The sequence below is a fragment of the Neofelis nebulosa genome, chromosome 1, assembly GCF_028018385.1.
Source record: "Neofelis nebulosa isolate mNeoNeb1 chromosome 1, mNeoNeb1.pri, whole genome shotgun sequence".
Taxonomy (NCBI): Eukaryota; Metazoa; Chordata; class Mammalia; order Carnivora; family Felidae; genus Neofelis; species Neofelis nebulosa.
Window position 1 is genome coordinate 199,467,712 of NC_080782.1, and position 17,699 is coordinate 199,485,410.

A 17,699-nucleotide genomic window follows, 5' to 3' on the forward strand; every position below is an offset into this window, starting at 1 on the left:
TGTGCCAAATCCAGGCTTGGTGAGGAGAACTATTCATTATTTAGAGTTTCTTGGCTTTGAGCTACATGCAGTAATTGATGGAGTGTTGGAGTTGCAATTGTTTACATACTTCAGTTTAATTTAAACAGACCAAGAGATTACAGAAAACAACTATAAGAATTATAATAAAATGTAATATGGTATATGTGGTCCTTGGTTATTTTTTAGGTCATTCAAGGTTGAATATATATGAAGTAAAATAAATTTTGAATCAAATTATAGCATTAATATTTTCATTTTGAATTTTCTGTCCATGCTTATAGCATCTTCTGTTTTATAAAGTAGAAAGATTTTCAATTTTGGTCTATTTCTGTATATGGGATAATAATCAGTGGAAGCATAATCCAATCAACTTTTAGAGGAATAATTTTTTTTCCCCCACATTCATTATGATGAATAATAAAGCAGGAAAGAAAGGTGTAACTTTAATTCAGCTTTCTCATGGTTGAGCATTTTTTAATCAACATAGCCACAGGGTGTCTAATTTTCCCCTTTTGGTATGATTCTTTTCTGTATTCAATAACAACTGCAGTTGATAATGGTTATGATAATAGAGGCTACATTTATTGAATTTGTCCTCTGATCCAGGCTCTAAGCTACTAGTGTCACATTCTCATATTCTTGTATGCCTTCTTTTTAAATCACTGTCTCTGTGTCTTTTTCTAGCTCATTGTCTCTCTTTCTAAACTTAGCTCTTCACTCAGACTTAAGAGCTGCTGGTTTATAGATGTTCCTGCATCATTAATAAAATATGTTTGTAAAACAATAACAAAAAGTTGACATTCACAAAATATTGTGTGCTGGAATTTGAGATTTACTCAGTACAAGCAAATTGGACTGTATTCTGCCACAATGGATGTATTAGTGTTCTCCACGTGTGTGTGTGTGTGTGTGTGTGTGTGTGTGTGTGTGTGTGTTGCATGTGTGTGAATAAAAGGATCTATTTTAAGAAATTGGCTTATGCTATTGTGAAGGCTGGCAAGTTCAAAATCTGCAGGGTGGGCTGGGCAGGCTATACACCAGGACAGAGCTAATGCTAGAGTTCAAATCCAAATGCAGTCAGGCTGAAGACACAGAGAAGAGCTGATGTTGCGGTTCAAGTCCAAAGGCCATCTGCTTGCAGAATTCCATCCTTGTCAGGAGAGGTCAGTCTTTTTTTCTACTCAGATCTTCAAGTGATGACACAACACCTACTCACATTTTGCAGATCTATCTGTTTCACTCAAAGTCTACCAAGTTAAATGTTAATCACATCCAAGAATATCCAGAATAATGTTTTACTACATATTTGGGCACCAGAGCCTAGCATCCTCTGTTAACTTGCCATCCAAATGCCTCTTTTTAAGCAATATTTATTTTCCTGATAAAGACAATGTCTACGTCATAACTCCTCTAACGTGATACAACTATGCTGCATGCAACAGAAAACATATTCTTTGTCCAGCAGAGGATGAAAAGTCCTTGAGTAATGTTTACTGTTCTTGTTAGTCCATAATTTAAATACTATAATGTAAAGTCAATGCATCTAATGTTACATGATTACATGATAAGAGGATAAGAGAGAGAAAAAAACAAAGATATGTATCATATATGTATATATATATATATATATATATATATATATGTAGATCACTCACACACATATGTATACAAAGTAAAGAAGAAATATGAAAATTAGAGTACTAAGTTCTAGGACTGCTCAAGTGATCATAGCTGGTATTTATAATTACCTTCTTTCACTACCAATTCTGCATTCCCTATGTCTTCAGCAAGCCCCTCTTCTTGTAATGGTTCTTTATCTGTTGAGATGACCCAAACCTTAAGGATCTGGGTTATTAGTTTAAATGTCTGGATTGGACTGCTACAGTCTTCCACTGACTTTATCACAGGACATGGTAATACTAAGAGATACCCTCGAGGATCACCTGTATTTCAGACATATTCTTTTTTATCTCTGTGGTAGAGGAGCAGTATCCTTGGTCATCAGGATTATTCATCCTAGCCGACACAATAACTCCTTTTGTGCTTTTTTATTCAGAGTCATGAAGAGTTTAAAGTGGCTGGGTGGCCTTAACTTCTAGTTCAATGGAATCTTTGTTGTGTCTCCTGGTGGACATGTTCCTCCCTCTGGAACTAAATCCTTGGGCCAGTGGAGTATAAAGTTGCAGGGATAGGGAGCAAACATTTTGCTACTGGGTCATTAGATGTAAAGTGAGTGATACACCTCCCTTTTCCACCCTTCCATTCCCATACGTGGATATCTGAAAAAGCACCACATATTTGACACTGATTCGGAGCATATAAAACCTCTTAGATAACCTTACCTCAGTCCTGCAAGGTATTGCCATCTATTCGGCACCATAACTGAGTCTTTGAAAGGCCAATCCATGGACTTAATATTAACCTTATCTAAAACACCCTCATAGAAGCATCTAGAATGATATTATACTACATTATCTGGGCTCTGTGGCCCAGCAATATTAACACATAAAATTAACCATCGCAATGGATGTAATTCTTCCAGAATTAAAACTGAATTAAGAGTAATCTTCCATCAGTTAAGTGATTATGGTGTCAAGAGGAGAGAGGGTGTTATCCACTACCATATACTGAAAGGGGTATTTTAGATATCCTTATCTACTTCCTAAATTTAGAAACTTACTCTGATGGGCCTAAGTCTTCATGACTTGAAGCTGTTTCCTTCTTCATCCAACATATTTAAACCCATATAATTTCCACTATCCCTCAACCTTCCTTGACACCACGTTCTGAACTGATTATGAGTTTCATTTTGGGAAAATGTCCTTTCTCTTTTGTGAACCAAGCACCACATATCTGCCTTAAGGTATCCTCCAAGAAAACTTGCATTCCGTGGAGGGCCGGTCTCGTATCCAACATGTCCTTGACACATTTTATTTATGCATCGTATTGGTTGCTGTCAGAGCTTGTTGATACGGAATTTCTTTAATTATTAAATGTGTTTGAATAAAAATTTCTCTAATATTCCCATATTTGTTTTCATTAGAGAATCATCACTGATTCCTATATTCAAGTCATTACTTATGTTTATAGGGGCAATGCTCACAAGTTCTGGGGAGGACCAATAACTTCATTTAATTTTCTCCCAGGCATTCCTTTCCCCAGCTTTGGAATTTTTCTGTCCTTGCATAACTTTGATATTTTAATGGTAGCCCCTGTGCTTCCTTCCAGTCATTCTTTTCCTTTTGTGATAGAATATTATTCAAAGTTTCCAATTCCATATGATCATACATTACATCATTGAATAATTACTAAGCAAATAGTATGTTCATGCACACTTTAGGCAATTGGGGTTCATCAGTGAGCAAGATAGACAAGGATTTCTATCGTGATCCTCTTCAAGTTCCTCCTGAGCTATTCAGATTCATTCAGTTGAATATTTCAATATTTTAATCTTTATTTTAGTTGGTCACTTTTCTTTTCTACCATATGTGGATATTTGAGAACAATGGAAATTTGAAGACATTTTTACAAAAACAAAGGTTGAGGTTTTATCAACAACATAATTTCACTTCAGGAAAAGATGAAAATATCACAGAAGAAAAACCTGAAATACAAGAAGAAATGGTGGGCATGAACATTAGTGACATAAAGGGGGAAAAAAGGCAAAAATTATCCATATAAAATTTTTAAAAATATGATGATAATAATGTATTTTTAATAGTAATATATAATTTAAAGGAATAGAAAACTCCAGATAATATTAGCATGTAAATCAACATGAGATTTATTAGCATTAAATTTGTCTAAAGTATTTACATTTGTAAAGAACAGAGTGCATTTAATTACACTAGATTCTGAAGTCAAAATAGTAGAATTTCAAGGAAGAAATGAGAAGGAAATAGTTGACCCATTATAAACATGTTCTCAAGGTAAATGGTAACCAGTCCTCAAGAGAGAGGTACTATTTGTTACATATAGATCATCTTAACTTTACCTGATAATTGGCAGCCATCTGTGTACATGAACTGCCTTTATTCAGAGGAAAAACAAACTGACATACCTTTATGACAGGGAGTAGTTTTGCAATTTGGAGCAAGGCATTCATGGAAGTTAGGCCTCAGCCCTCCCACAGAAAGTGAGAAAAAAGGGTTCTCTTTCCCTCAATATTTACAGTTAAGAGATGTCTCGAAAGTCATTAAGAAAGACATTCCTGGATTATACATATGACAAAAGGTCTAACTTTTCTTCAAAGGGATTTATAAACATTTAAAAGAGAGGAGAAAGTACTTAGAATTAAAAGTTTCTAAAGTAAATGCTCTGGAATACAGGAAAAGGAAATATCTTATTATATTTAATTTGTACTTGTCCTTATAATACTCATTAGAACAATACAAAAAAAAGGGAAAGAAAAAGAAGGAAGGAAGGAAGGAAGGAAGGAAGGAAGGAAGGAAGGAAGGAAATAAAAGAAGTAAACTCATATGCACCTGATAAAATAGGTGAAATTATAGAATGTGACTACTACACTGTAGCATTAAAATATTTCAGTATACGCCTCTCCTTAGTATTAACAGATAAAGCAAATAAAAATAATATCATTCAAAATACGTTTTAACACAATACACAAGATTGATTTAATGGAAATACAGAGAAGTCTGTTCTAGTATTAGTAGACTAGATATTTTTATCCTCCACATTCTGGTCTGTAGAATGGTGAGAACATTATAAAAGCACTCTTAACAAGAAAACGATGGCCAATTGTGAGGTTATATTTATTATTGTACTGTTGGTCCTTACTAAAAACAAGACAATGATTAAGTAAAAGAAAGGAATAAACCTACCTAGGGCTGTCATCATAATGAAATATAGTAGATTGAGTGGCTTAAACACAAATTTATTTTCTAGCTGTGGGGGCTAGAAGTCCCATATTAAGTCTGATGGTGTCAGTTTCTGTTGAGGACGTCTTCCTTGCTTGCTAATAACTGCTTTCTTGCTTTGTCCTCACATGACATTTTCTTGGCGTGTGCACATGTTGGAGATTGGGATAGGATGAAAGGGGGTAGAGGGGAGGAGAGAGAGAGAGGAGGGAGGGAGAGAGAGAGAGTTGGTTCGTTCAGCCTCTGGTGTCTCTTTTTATAAACACACTAATTCTAATGGATCTGGACCTAACTTTTATGATCTCATTTAATCTTAATTAGTTGTTTTTTTGGGGGGGGGCTCCATCTTCAAGTATAGCCATACTTGGTTGGGGCTTCAATATATACATTTTAGCGGGAGCACAAATATTCAGTCCATAACTCTGTCATTGTCTTTGTTGTATAAAATTTGCTGCATAGAAAACAGAAAATAATCTGTAGATCCTTTATTATGGTTTATAAGAGAGTTTATAAACATTGCTAGGTAAAGTATCATTGAACAAAAATCAGTATGACTTTTGTGATCCAGCAGCCAGAGAAAAGTTAATTAATACAAAACACTAATTCCAGTGATAGCATAGATGTGATTTCTCCAAATTTGAAGAATTGGAGAAAATGTCATGTTTATTTTAGAAATAGAATTTTAAATATTACTTCAGACAATTATCTATATATTCAGTATCATTCCGACCATAATTTCAAAGAAATTTTCTAGATCACTTGATAAGCTCATGCTACATAGAAAATGAAACGCTACAAAAGAATCTCAGTATACTCCTTACAAGAAGAAATAGAGTATTTTTATTGTTTATTATAAAGTTACAGTGACTTATAGGGATGCATAAATTAGCAAAAAGCAACAAACAAACCAAACAAGAATGTACAAATTGAATCTAATTGTCTGGATCAAGGAGCCTCAAAAGAGCACATGATTAGGGAAAGATGATATATGATAGAAGTTATATTGAAGATCACTAAAGTAAGAAAATGTAAGATAAATACAAGTGGAAAAGTGGGGAGAAGAAAGAATGTGGCTACTTACCTTAACATTCACATTCACAAAAATTAGTTCTTGACAAAAAATAATGACAAAAGTTAAAAATAAATAAGTAGAGAAAAATATCATTATAATATTGGAAAAGACTGAAAATTAGACTTCATTAAAATGAAAACACTTTTGTGGGGCACCTGGGTGGCTCAGTTGGTTAATGTCTGACTCTAGGTTTCAGCTCAGGTCATGATTTCATGATCTGGAGATCGAGCCCCATGTCAGGCTCTTTACTGACTCCAAGGGGCCTGCTAGGGATTCTCTCACCCACTCTCTCTGCTGCTCCTCTGTTCTTTCTCTTTCAGAGTAAATAAATAAACATTAAAAAAAACACTTTGTTTAACAAAAGAGAACAATATAAAAATGAAAAATTTACAGATTAATGCTACTCTTAAAAAAAAATTCATAGACAAGGGCGCCTGGGGGACTCTTGATTTTGGCTCAGGTCATGCATGATCCCAGGGTTGTGGGATTGAGCCCTATGGTGGGCTCCTCACTGAAAGGTGCTTGAGATTTTCTCTTTCTCCCTCTGCCCCTCTCCCCTACTCATGTGCTCTCTCTCTAAAATAAATAATAATAGTAGTAATATAATAATAATAATAATAATAATAATAATAATGATAATAATAAAATAAACTTAAAAATTCATGAATAGAGTCTAAAATGACATCAAAGTCAACTAGATGAACAGAATTAAATGAAATGTAATAAGATCCAGTATACAAATAACGGAAAAAAATATAAACATTTCATACAGAAGGAAACACAATTCTGTATTTAAAGTTTAAAAAAAATCTCAATTTCCTTAGTAGTCAATAGAATGCATATATATTTAAAGTTTATTTACTTTGAGAAAGCGTGTGGGAGAGGGGCAGAGAGAGAGGGAGTGAGAGAATGCCAAACAGGCCCTGCACTGTCAGCGCAGAGCCCAACGTGGAGCTGCAAATCATGAACCGTGAAATCATGACCTGAGCCAAAATCAAGAGTCAATCTTTTTTTTTTTAACGTTTATTCATTTTTGAGACAGAGAGAGACAGAGCATGAACAGGGGAGAGGCAGAGAGAGAGGGAGACACAGAATCCGAAGCAGGCTCCAGGCTCTGAGCTGTCAGCACAGAGCCCGATGCGGGGCTCGAACTCACAGACCGCGAGATCGTGACCTGAGCTGAAGTCGGACGCTTAACCGACTGAGCCACCCAGGCGCCCCAAGAGTCAGTCTTTAACCAGCTGAGCCACCCAGGTGCCCCAAGTGTGTGGTGAATTTAAAGGTGTCCATTTTATTTTATTTATTTTTTTTTAATTTTTTTTTTTCTTTCAACGTTTTTTATTTATTTTTGGGACAGAGAGAGACAGAGCATGAACGGGGGAGGGGCAGAGAGAGAGGGAGACACAGAATCGGAAACAGGCTCCAGGCTCTGAGCCATCAGCCCAGAGCCTGACGCGGGGCTCGAACTCACGGACCACGAGATCGTGACCTGGCTGAAGTCGGACGCTTAACCGACTGCGCCACCCAGGCGCCCAAGGTGTCCATTTTATTATCATGTGCTATAACTTACATGTATAATACATGTGTTCTTTTTGTCGCCCATGTATTAAAACAAAAACATTAAAAATACAATGAAAAGAAATAGAAAATAGAAATTGAAGGAGATGATTTGTGTTAATTATCTGTGTCTGGAACACATAATTTAAAGGCCAGAATGTGACATAAGAATTGTAGCCTGTACCACCTCTGACACCTTTGTGGTGTTAACCCAAGACTGCTGCCCTGGCTAAACAAATAAAAAGAAATAAGTAAAAATTGTTCAACCCACCAATGCTTGAAATTCCCATACACTGAAACTGTCACTTTTAAAGTGAGCCTGTCTTGCATTAAAGACTCTTTCTCTAATTATGAAAATGCTGCCTTGTCTATCCCCCATCCTGCAGAACCAGCTGTGGCCAAGTGCTGAGGTTTGTTGGACACAAAGGTCTGCACAATCTGTTCACCTGACTCGTGCAGCTTGCATTGCTCAAACTTGCACCTGTCATAAACATTCACCTGCCTGCACACACCTGCTGTGACAGCTGCATCAAGAGGCTGGTTCTTACCACAGAGTATTTTGGTCCCCAAATAGGACTCCACTTGCCAGTTTCTCAAGGTTTCCTTGCCAGGGCCCCATGTGTTAGAGTGTGAAGGTAATGATTTTGCATATACTCCTATAATCCACGTTTTGAAACAATTAGGAAGTCAATTTAGAATGAGATAGAGATAAAAATATGCATGATGTGTTGTTTTGTTTCGCGTTGTGGTATGTCATTATAGGAGACTGCAGCTTGTTCCTGAGACCAAAGTGATCTTTTTAATGTTTCCTTCATTATCACTCTTAGACCTTTGGACCCATTGAATGGTATGGTCATTTTCCCAGCCTGCTTTACAGAGGATTGCACTCTTCCTTGAATAGGGTTATTAAAGGTGTGGAGCTAAAGTCAGTCTTACATTCTATTGTTGATAGCATAAATAGCTAGAACCATTTTGAAAAATTATCATTATCTTATAAAGTTAAAAGTGCACACTCCCTATACAATGTGAGGATGTTCATAACAAAGTTGTACACAGATATACATGCACACAAATACATAAATACTTATAATACTCATATATACCCCCACTATCATATATATAAGTATATAATACATATATAATGACTCATAATATTTTTATGTGAGTATGTAATATTCATATATCCCCCAATATAAATACACATATTTAATGTAAGTATTTAATATATATGTATATAAAATTATTGGCATTTATGTGGAGAAGGTTGACAATGATACTCTCTAAATTGTAGGTTTCTTATGCTATACACTGGTTTATTATATAATTATGGATAAAAGTATAAAAGTTTTCAGATGTACAACATTATTTTGTACTGGTAAATATTGTTTGTGTTATTCTTCTGTTCATCACCTGTATTTTTACAATATTTTATGTGCACTGAAGATTTGCCTAATCTAGACTGGGATCAACATGGTTTACTTTTCTTTTGTTTTTTTAATGTGTATTTATTTTTGGGAGAGAGAGACAGAGACAGAGTGTGAGTGGGCAAGGGGTAGAGAGAGAGGGAGACACAAAATCCGAAGCAGGCTCCAGGCTCTGCGCTGTCAGTACAGAGCCTGATGCTGGGCTTGAACTCATGAATTGCAAGATTATGGCCAGAGCTGAAGTTGAACGTTGAACTGACTGAGCCACCCAGGTGCCCCAACGTGGTTTACTTTCAGTGTGTACTGTAGACTCAAGCTCTAAATGTTGCTTAATGACTTACATGTGCCCCACATGTTTGAGGGCTGCAAAAACAATTAGATACATAGATACACCTTTGAAGAAGCTTCATGAGAAATAGAGGGAAAAAGGCATGAAAACAAATGCAATAAAATCTTTTATACGTGCTGTGGTATAATCTGTATAAGGATATGCTACAGGCAGAAAAGACAATAGGAACAATTTGTGTTTGAGAATATTGTTTCACGGGTGACTTTTAAAATACAGTGTAACTTGGATAGAGTCACAGACTATGAGAGGATTTTCCTGGGTAGATTAATGAGAAAAAATATTTTCCAGGAAGGAAACTAGAGGAATCAAAGACTCTAGGAAATTTAAATAATCAAAAGCCCTTTGAATCCCATATTTCTGGAAAGAGAAAAGTGTTTTTTTACTTCACAGATATCTTATAGAAGGAACAACCAGAGGTATAACCAGTAATTCACATTTCTTTAATATCAGAAGAGAAAATAGCATGAGACAGAACATTGACTTTATTTGGACTTTACACTAAAAAGATGTAAAGTATTAAATCTTAAATATTAGCAAATGAAAATTTATCCATTCACTTTTTCCTAGAAATGTACAAATACTGAGAAATTTCATTATACCTGATATAAAAATCTCATTTGTGTACTCTTTTATATGAGATACTTTTATTTTTTTTTTTAATTTTGTCTTCTTTAAGATTTTCACTTTTAAGTAATCTACACACCCAATGTGGGGCTCCAAGTCACAAACTCAAAGTCAAGAGTTGCATGCCCCACCCGCTGAGCCAGCCAGATGCCTCTAAAGACTGTTTATTTTAATCTTCAAAGCCATTGTGAATTTTATGCATTAGCATTATCCATTTGTTGGAATTTTTTTTCTTGGTGTTAGTCTACCTTTGAGGTAGAACTTGGCATTCCATAATGAAACCTAGCGTTTCATATCTACCCAGCCCCAAAAGCTAACTTGTCATTTGCATGGGAAGAAAATAATATGTAAAATATTAATGTTTTATTGTTATTTCCCTGTTAATGTTTCAGAGTAAAATAGCAAGCAATTTATTCTTTTAAGGTAGGTGTGAAAAAATATACAATCTCATATACAATAATATTTGACTCATCATGTAGTGGAATATTTGACAACTTCAAAAACCAAAAGCATAATACGGAGAATAAAAATATAATCTTTGAGGGATATCTGGGTGGCTCAGTCAGTTAAGTATCTGACTTGTTTTCGACTCAGGTCATGATCTCTCAGTTTGTGAGTTTGAGTCCCATGTCGGTCTCTGCACTGACAGTGCAGAGCCTGCTTGGAATTCTCTGTCTCCCTCTCTCTCTGTCCCTTCTCAGCTCTGTCTCTCGCACAATCTCTCTCTCAAAATAATTAATTAATTAATTAATTAATTAATTAAAAAAAATATATATATATAATGTTTGAGCAAAAAGTTGCAGTAGGTCTCATAAAGCACATATGCTTTACTCTTCAGTGTTTCCTTTTTATTTTGAAGAAGTTTGATTTTCTGGCTCCCATTCTTATCACATGGTGCCTTTCTGGATAAAAGTTAGCAACTGAGAAGGAGGGTTGGGTTTGTGAGACATATAAATAGTGAGACATGAACAGTCTTAAGAAGAAATATTTACTTTAACATCTAATCGAGTTGTGGTAAAGAAAACCACAAATGTTGCGTCAATTATAACAATCCTAAAGCACAAGAGTACTTGAATTGTGTTAAATATTTTGTGTTTACTAAAGCAGCACATTAAGAAAGCACTCTGATTCCTTAATTAATTTTTCAAATTGCAAGCAGAATAATTTCTTCAAAGATGAGGATTGATTACGCTAGTTTGCTGCTATAAATTTTTCAATAACTTCCCATTGCTCCAAGGAGTTAATCTCTTACATTCAGTAACTTTTGGTTTTATTGCTGGAACACTTTGTATCTAATTCCATGTAGGAAACTGTAGCAATCTCACTTTCTTAAGAACCTTTCTAGACTAGGTAATTTCTCCCTATCCTATAGTCTCAGAGAATCATTTCCTCTTTTGAAATGTTAATTAATTACAGATACTTGTTCAATGGCTGTATAATGGTTTACTTGTTCAGTGGTTTACTAAGACTGTAAACTCCATGAGGTCAGGTGCAATGATTGTTTTAATCCAGTTGCTATTTAATATAATATATTGGTACCTAAATGATGAGATCAATAATTTTTATACCTTTGATTTAAAATATCATCAAACTAAAAAAAAAAAAAAGACTGACAGGTCTTTAACAATATACAAAAAACCACAAATGAGTGCTATAAACACTATGATGAAACTTCTACTGTAGAAAACAAAAAACACAATTTCGTTTGGAGTATTGACATTTAAATTGTTGGTAAACAATTTTTATTAACTAGCAGGCTAATGCAGCTGTTTTGAAACAGTAAAAGGGACTAACAATGCTCAGAAGCTGCATGGTGATCCTCCACACCTAAAAATTCACTCACAGGTATTTCATATCTATCCCAGTGTTTGCTAGCTTCTTTAGCACTGTAAAACCAGGCTAGATGAGAAACAACTTAAAAAAGTTTTCTTTACTCTATATGAAGGCACCTGTATTACTTTCCTATTACTGCTGTAACAAATTAGAAACCAAGTTAGTGGTTTAAAACAGTATCGAACTATTATAGTTCTGGAACTCAGAAGTCTAAAATAGGTAGGAAGTACCTTCTGGAAGCTTGAAAGGAGAATCAATTTCTTTACTTTTTTCAGTGTATAGAGACTGCCTGCATTCCTTGAATTGTGTTTACATGTTACTTCAAACTCTGCTTTTGTGGTAACATTTATTTCTCTCTCACTCTCCTGCCTCCCTCTTTCCATTATGAGGAATCTTTTGATTGTATTGGGCCTTCTTGGACAACCCAAAATAATCTCCCCATTTTAAGATCCTTAATTCAGTCGCATCAAATAAATTCCTTTGCCATGTTAAGGGAATATATTCAGAGGTTCTGTGGGTCAAGATGTAGGTATCTTTGGGAGGTCATTATTCAGCCCATCACACCAGGATATTGTGTATTTCAGTCATAAGCATCTTGTTTCTCCATGTACCTAAAGAATAATGTAGGGGAGGAAAATTTTTTTCTCTACGCATTTTAGATATTCATAACAAAAGGCATACAAATAAGAAAAGTCTACAAATATAAATTTTACATGACAGGGAGCCCTCCAAAGGAAATGACCAAAAGAAGTGGTTAAACCTGGAATAACTGGAAATATGGTGAGGATAAAGGAAGATAAGAACCATTTTAACAAGGTCTTTTTGAGAAGAATTCTCTTGGTCTCAACTTCTCATCCTTACTAAAAATTACTTTCCTTCTGATATACGGAGGACATATTTCACATGGAATTTTATCTATCTTTGTGAACAAAGGGGAGATGAGAATGCTTCTTACATTTGTTGTTCTTCAAGTGTCTTTAGCTCAAAATAACCCTTTGCTGATGTGACATATTTTGGGGTGCCATATTCTGCCATCACTTAAATACTACTCTCATAAAGCAACTGTGCAGGGAACAGGAAATAGTACAGAAGACATTCTGCATTCAGATAAGCACAGATTACAAATCAGAGCACTCTAGGCAAGACTGCAGACAGGACATAGCTGTGTGCCAGGGGTTGTAGTCATAGAAGTATGGTATCAGTTCAGAATATCAGATGCAAAGTTGTAACAAAGCGGGTTTCCCATTTCAGATGAGCAGAACTGCACTAATGATGCAACTACAAGATGCCATACTAGTGTCCCTTAATACATGTAAGGACTTACTCTTAGCATGATACACATAAGCGTGTGTGCGCATGTCTGTGTACAGGTATATGTATATATAAGCATATATACACAAATGCATAAGTATATATGTATTTCTAGACAGTATTTTTGAGCATTCCCTATAGGATAAAGTAGTGTTTTCATGAAAAAAGATGAAATGAATAGTAAATTTTAAGGAGATAATTGATTACATATAAGGGTAAATGGTAAAATCTTCAAGAAAATGAACTAAAAGGAATGAAAATGCAGTAACAGTGAACATTCTCATTTGAATTATAAAGAACAGATTTGACAATGTGGAAAATTACATCAGAGATATAAAGAACAACCTAAAGCATTCTTTTAAAGTTTGAAGAAAAAATTACAAAGAGATTAAAATTGTGATGGAGATGATGATAAATCTAGAGAAAAGAAAATACAGATTCAACTAATGGGTAATTCTTATTCCTAAACATGTACGTGTGTGGGGGGGTGTGTGTGTGAGTGAATAGTGAAGGTGAGGGTGAGAAAATTTATAGAACAACATTATCTAAAGGTATAAATGGAGAAATTTCTCAATGCAAAATGTAATGTGACTATGCATATATAATAAATACTTTTCCAGAATAAACAGTTGTTTTACATACTGATTAATGTGTATAAACAAATATGTATTACTGTGTATTAAAAATTCTGTTTATAACATGTATTAAATTATTGGTTAAATACTGTATGGATTATACTGTGCACTTTATATTATTCATTCAATTCTGATGATATATGTATATATTTAATTATCTTTCTTTAAAAGATTAGAAAACTAAAAATTGAAACATACAATGAAATTAAATATAGACCTCTTTCAACTTGAAGACCTTACTCTTGAACAAGGCAATCCATCACCAAGATAGCCTAACAAAAATGTAGCTATCTATTAAACCACCACCACATATTCTTCATTATTGTTCTATTCTGTAGCATCAATGTCATTGTGCATTAGTATAATATATCTAAAGTTTTAAAAGGAAAAGCTTATGGTATAAGAAAACATTTTTAATACAAATAAGTTCACTTTCATGAATGATGAAAGACAACATAGAGCCAGCCGTTCTGTGATGTAATTTACTATCTATGTTGTATTTTTGAGAAAAAAAAAAGTAACACTTGATGTGTTTAATTTTACTGAGAGGTTAATAAAAACAAATAACAAAGGGAAAATATTGAGAAGACATTAGGAAGAGAGACTAGAAGATTTACAGTAGATAACCCCTTATCTGTGGTTTCACTTTCCACAATTTCAGTTACCTGTGGTCAACTATGATCTGGAAAGGTCAGAAGGTGAATGGTAACCTAACCTACATCACAATGCTTCTGTTATTCACCTCGCTTCATCTTATCATGTAGGCTTTTTATCATATCACATCATCACAAGAATAAGAGGGGTAAATGTAGTATAATAAGATATTTTGAGAAAGAGATCACATTCACATGACTTCTATTACCATATATTGTTATAGGTGTTATGTTTTGTTGTTAGTTATTATTGTTAATCTCTTACTATGCCTAACTTATAAATTAAACTTTACTGTAGGTATGTATGTAAAAGGTACCATAGGACAAAAGCATAGTATGTATAGGGTTCAACGGTATCCATCGTTTTAAATATCCACTAAGGGTCTTGGAAGGTATCCCCCATGGATAAGGAGGGATTTCATTACTTAATTAGATTATGTTTGATTGGAAGACTCTATAGCCCAGAGGCAAAGCTTTATCACACTCTTCTCTTAGTTCTTCTCCAAAAATATTTGATAAAATTTCCCTTTAATATTAGTGGCCTTTCTGTATAATTTATGTGGACTTTTTTTCTTGTCTTATGACAACTTAAAAATGTAACCATCCAGACAGACAGACAAATCATTTCTCTCCAAATTCAGTCACCTGAGGCTCTTCATTGCTGGCTCTTTCTAACAAAAAACAAAACAAAACAAAACAAAACAAAAACTAAATTATTTATGAGATTGAAATATTATCCAAATAATTTCTAACAAAGTACCTAAATTGTTCTCCTCAAAAGTAGGTTCACTTACAGTTGCAAAATTAATGTTTGTCTTGCCCAGAAAATTTTATAACTAACATTGGATAACTTAAATCATGTGGCCTCCACTTCATTGGAAACAATAACATATTCAGCCAACGCAGATCTCCTCTATTAAAAGTCTTTTTTCATAGTCTAATTGCTTCTGTAAAATCAATAAATATAGAAGGTTTAACAAATCAGTAAATATATTGTAGGTAATGGGCTCCAGGTTTCTCATTGTTGGAGAAACAAGTTATAAATAAGGAGTGGAGGGGACTGGGGTAGGTGGGCGGGCAGAGAGTGTAGAATGAGCTCTGTGATGCTGGATTATAGTCAGATATCAGTGTGAACTCATGCTTTAATGTACTGTTGCTCTTTTAATATACATTAGATATAGAAATACAGATGTGTGTATGTGGGGTTAGGATACATACATGTGTTTCTTAGCTCTACCAACTGAAAGAGCTTAGATTTGGTGACACCCCAGTAATGATGAGCACATATGGCATCCAGATCTTTATTTCTAATACTACTCTGCAAAAATGTGTACCTGGACTACTTGGAGAAATGGATGATTCCTGCCAAGGAACACAGAATGCAAGATAAGTCCAGAGAATCTTGCAGTGACAGAAAAAAAGTGCTTTAAAAAAAATTGAAAGTTGGGTTACATTGAAGAGACACAGGAGCAAATTAAAAGGTCCCAATAGCCATAGCTGAAACAATTTGAGCCACAAAGTAAATAATAATAGTATTGGATTATAATCAACTAAGAACATATCTATGAATCCATACTGATATAAAAATAATTCAATAAAAATATATGTGGGAGAAAGGATATCTATTTTGTACAGAAGAATTCAAAGTGATGAATATATAAAGAATGAATAAAATAAAAAGTCACCATTGGAACACCATAAGAAGAACATTTGCTATGGGCACGATCCCCAGATGGATGCTAAAACTAGTGTTCAAATATAAAGAGCAACAGGATATTTAGAGTTTCAGAATATCTCCTTCAAACCAAGTCTTCATTAATCATAAATGGAAAAACAGTAATTTTACAGTGGAGAAACCTTGCCACAAAAAAACAACCTTCAGTAAATTTAGGAATGACTAAATAATAACTACATTAAGATAAATCCAGTTAATCTTTAACTTTTTAAAAACAATGATTTTCTGTTTAATGGAAATCTCAATGACATTTTTATCCTCAGTCTTTCTTGATGTAATAAACATTTTGCAAGAGTATGGAAATACCTGTTCACTCAGAAAAAAATAGCATATGTGTGTATGTGTATACATACATTCTATATATGTATATACGTATATAGATATATATAGATACATACATATATACATATGTGGAATGTCATATTCAATAGATTAATTTTTATGTAAAATGTTTATCACATAAAAACTGGAGAAAGAGACTAAGAAATTAATAGTGGGTAAGAAGATGAAGATTATGGAGCTATTATAAAAGGAAAAAAGGAAAATATATTAATTCCAAAGTATATCTAGGATAGTGATGTATGTGTATGCATGTGTGTTTATGGATGTTTAAATTTTTTTAATGTTTATTTATTTTTGAGAGAGAGAGAGAGAGAGAGAGAGAGAGCGCATGAGTGGGGAGGGGCAGAGAGAGAGAGGGAGACAGAATCTGAAGCAGGCTCCAGGCTCTGAGCTGTTAGCACAGAGCCCAATGCGAGGCTCGAACTTGGGAACAGTGAAATCATGACCTGAGCCAAAGTCAGACGATTAACTAAGTCACCCAAGTGCCCCTATGGGTGTTTAAATTGGAAAATTTATTGTACTTTTCTCCCCTGTGAAGATTTATTTTATGTTGAGAGATACAGAAAATGAAAGGACTAGGGTATAACAGACTGAACAGTTTTTCAGAAGTGTTAAGAGAAGTTAGAATCTATGATATGTGAGAAAATGGCGGCTTTTGCAAAAAAAGCATATTCTTCCTGACATAGAGGATAAGGAAGAGACAATAGAGGAATATAGAGTGTGGATGGAGAAGGAAGTGGTAGTAAAAAAAAACACAGAGGATATGCAATATTGCAAAACTCTAGGTTAAGTCATATGCACATTACAGGGTGGTGGTCAGAAGACTGAAGACTAGGGAAAATATTTTATGAAATATGGCTTTAAATATGTTAAATACCTAAGTTGGAAAAACGTTTAAGTTCTGAATAGGAAAGCTTTAGTTATTGGTTCTCTGTACAACTTCCTCAGTCTGAATACATCATGTATAAATGCTATCAGTCCCAAGGCAGAAATGCCTATTTCTGTGCTCAAGTATTTACAGACTTTCTCATACAATTCTTGACACATAGTGGGAACTCAGCATATGAATTTGAATGAAAAACTGAATCACACACTGTATATTAAGGTATTACTGCACAGTGAGTAGTAAAAGTTTCAGTTAGAAAAATTCCAGTGTCTTAAAATCTTATTGCTTTTGGAATGGTGCCTGAACCTTGTCAAAACTGACTACTAAAATCCAGAAAGGATAACTTTTTTTCCCTATGATTATGACAATGTATTCCCTCGTTC

At 34.3% G+C, this 17,699-nt stretch overlaps 2 long non-coding RNA genes across 2 annotated transcripts in view; one reads left to right on the top strand and one right to left on the bottom strand.

Moving 5' to 3' along the window:
* Positions 1-17,699, top strand: part of LOC131484706 (uncharacterized) — a 379,601-nt gene that overhangs the window by 28,372 nt on the left and 333,530 nt on the right. The window lies entirely within an intron of this gene.
* On the bottom strand, positions 3,464-15,758 carry LOC131484709 (uncharacterized). Its single transcript, XR_009248402.1, has 3 exons — positions 15,688-15,758; positions 4,860-5,033; positions 3,464-3,625 (listed from the first exon to the last, which is right to left on the bottom strand). It is a non-coding gene; the product is annotated as an uncharacterized LOC131484709 (long non-coding RNA).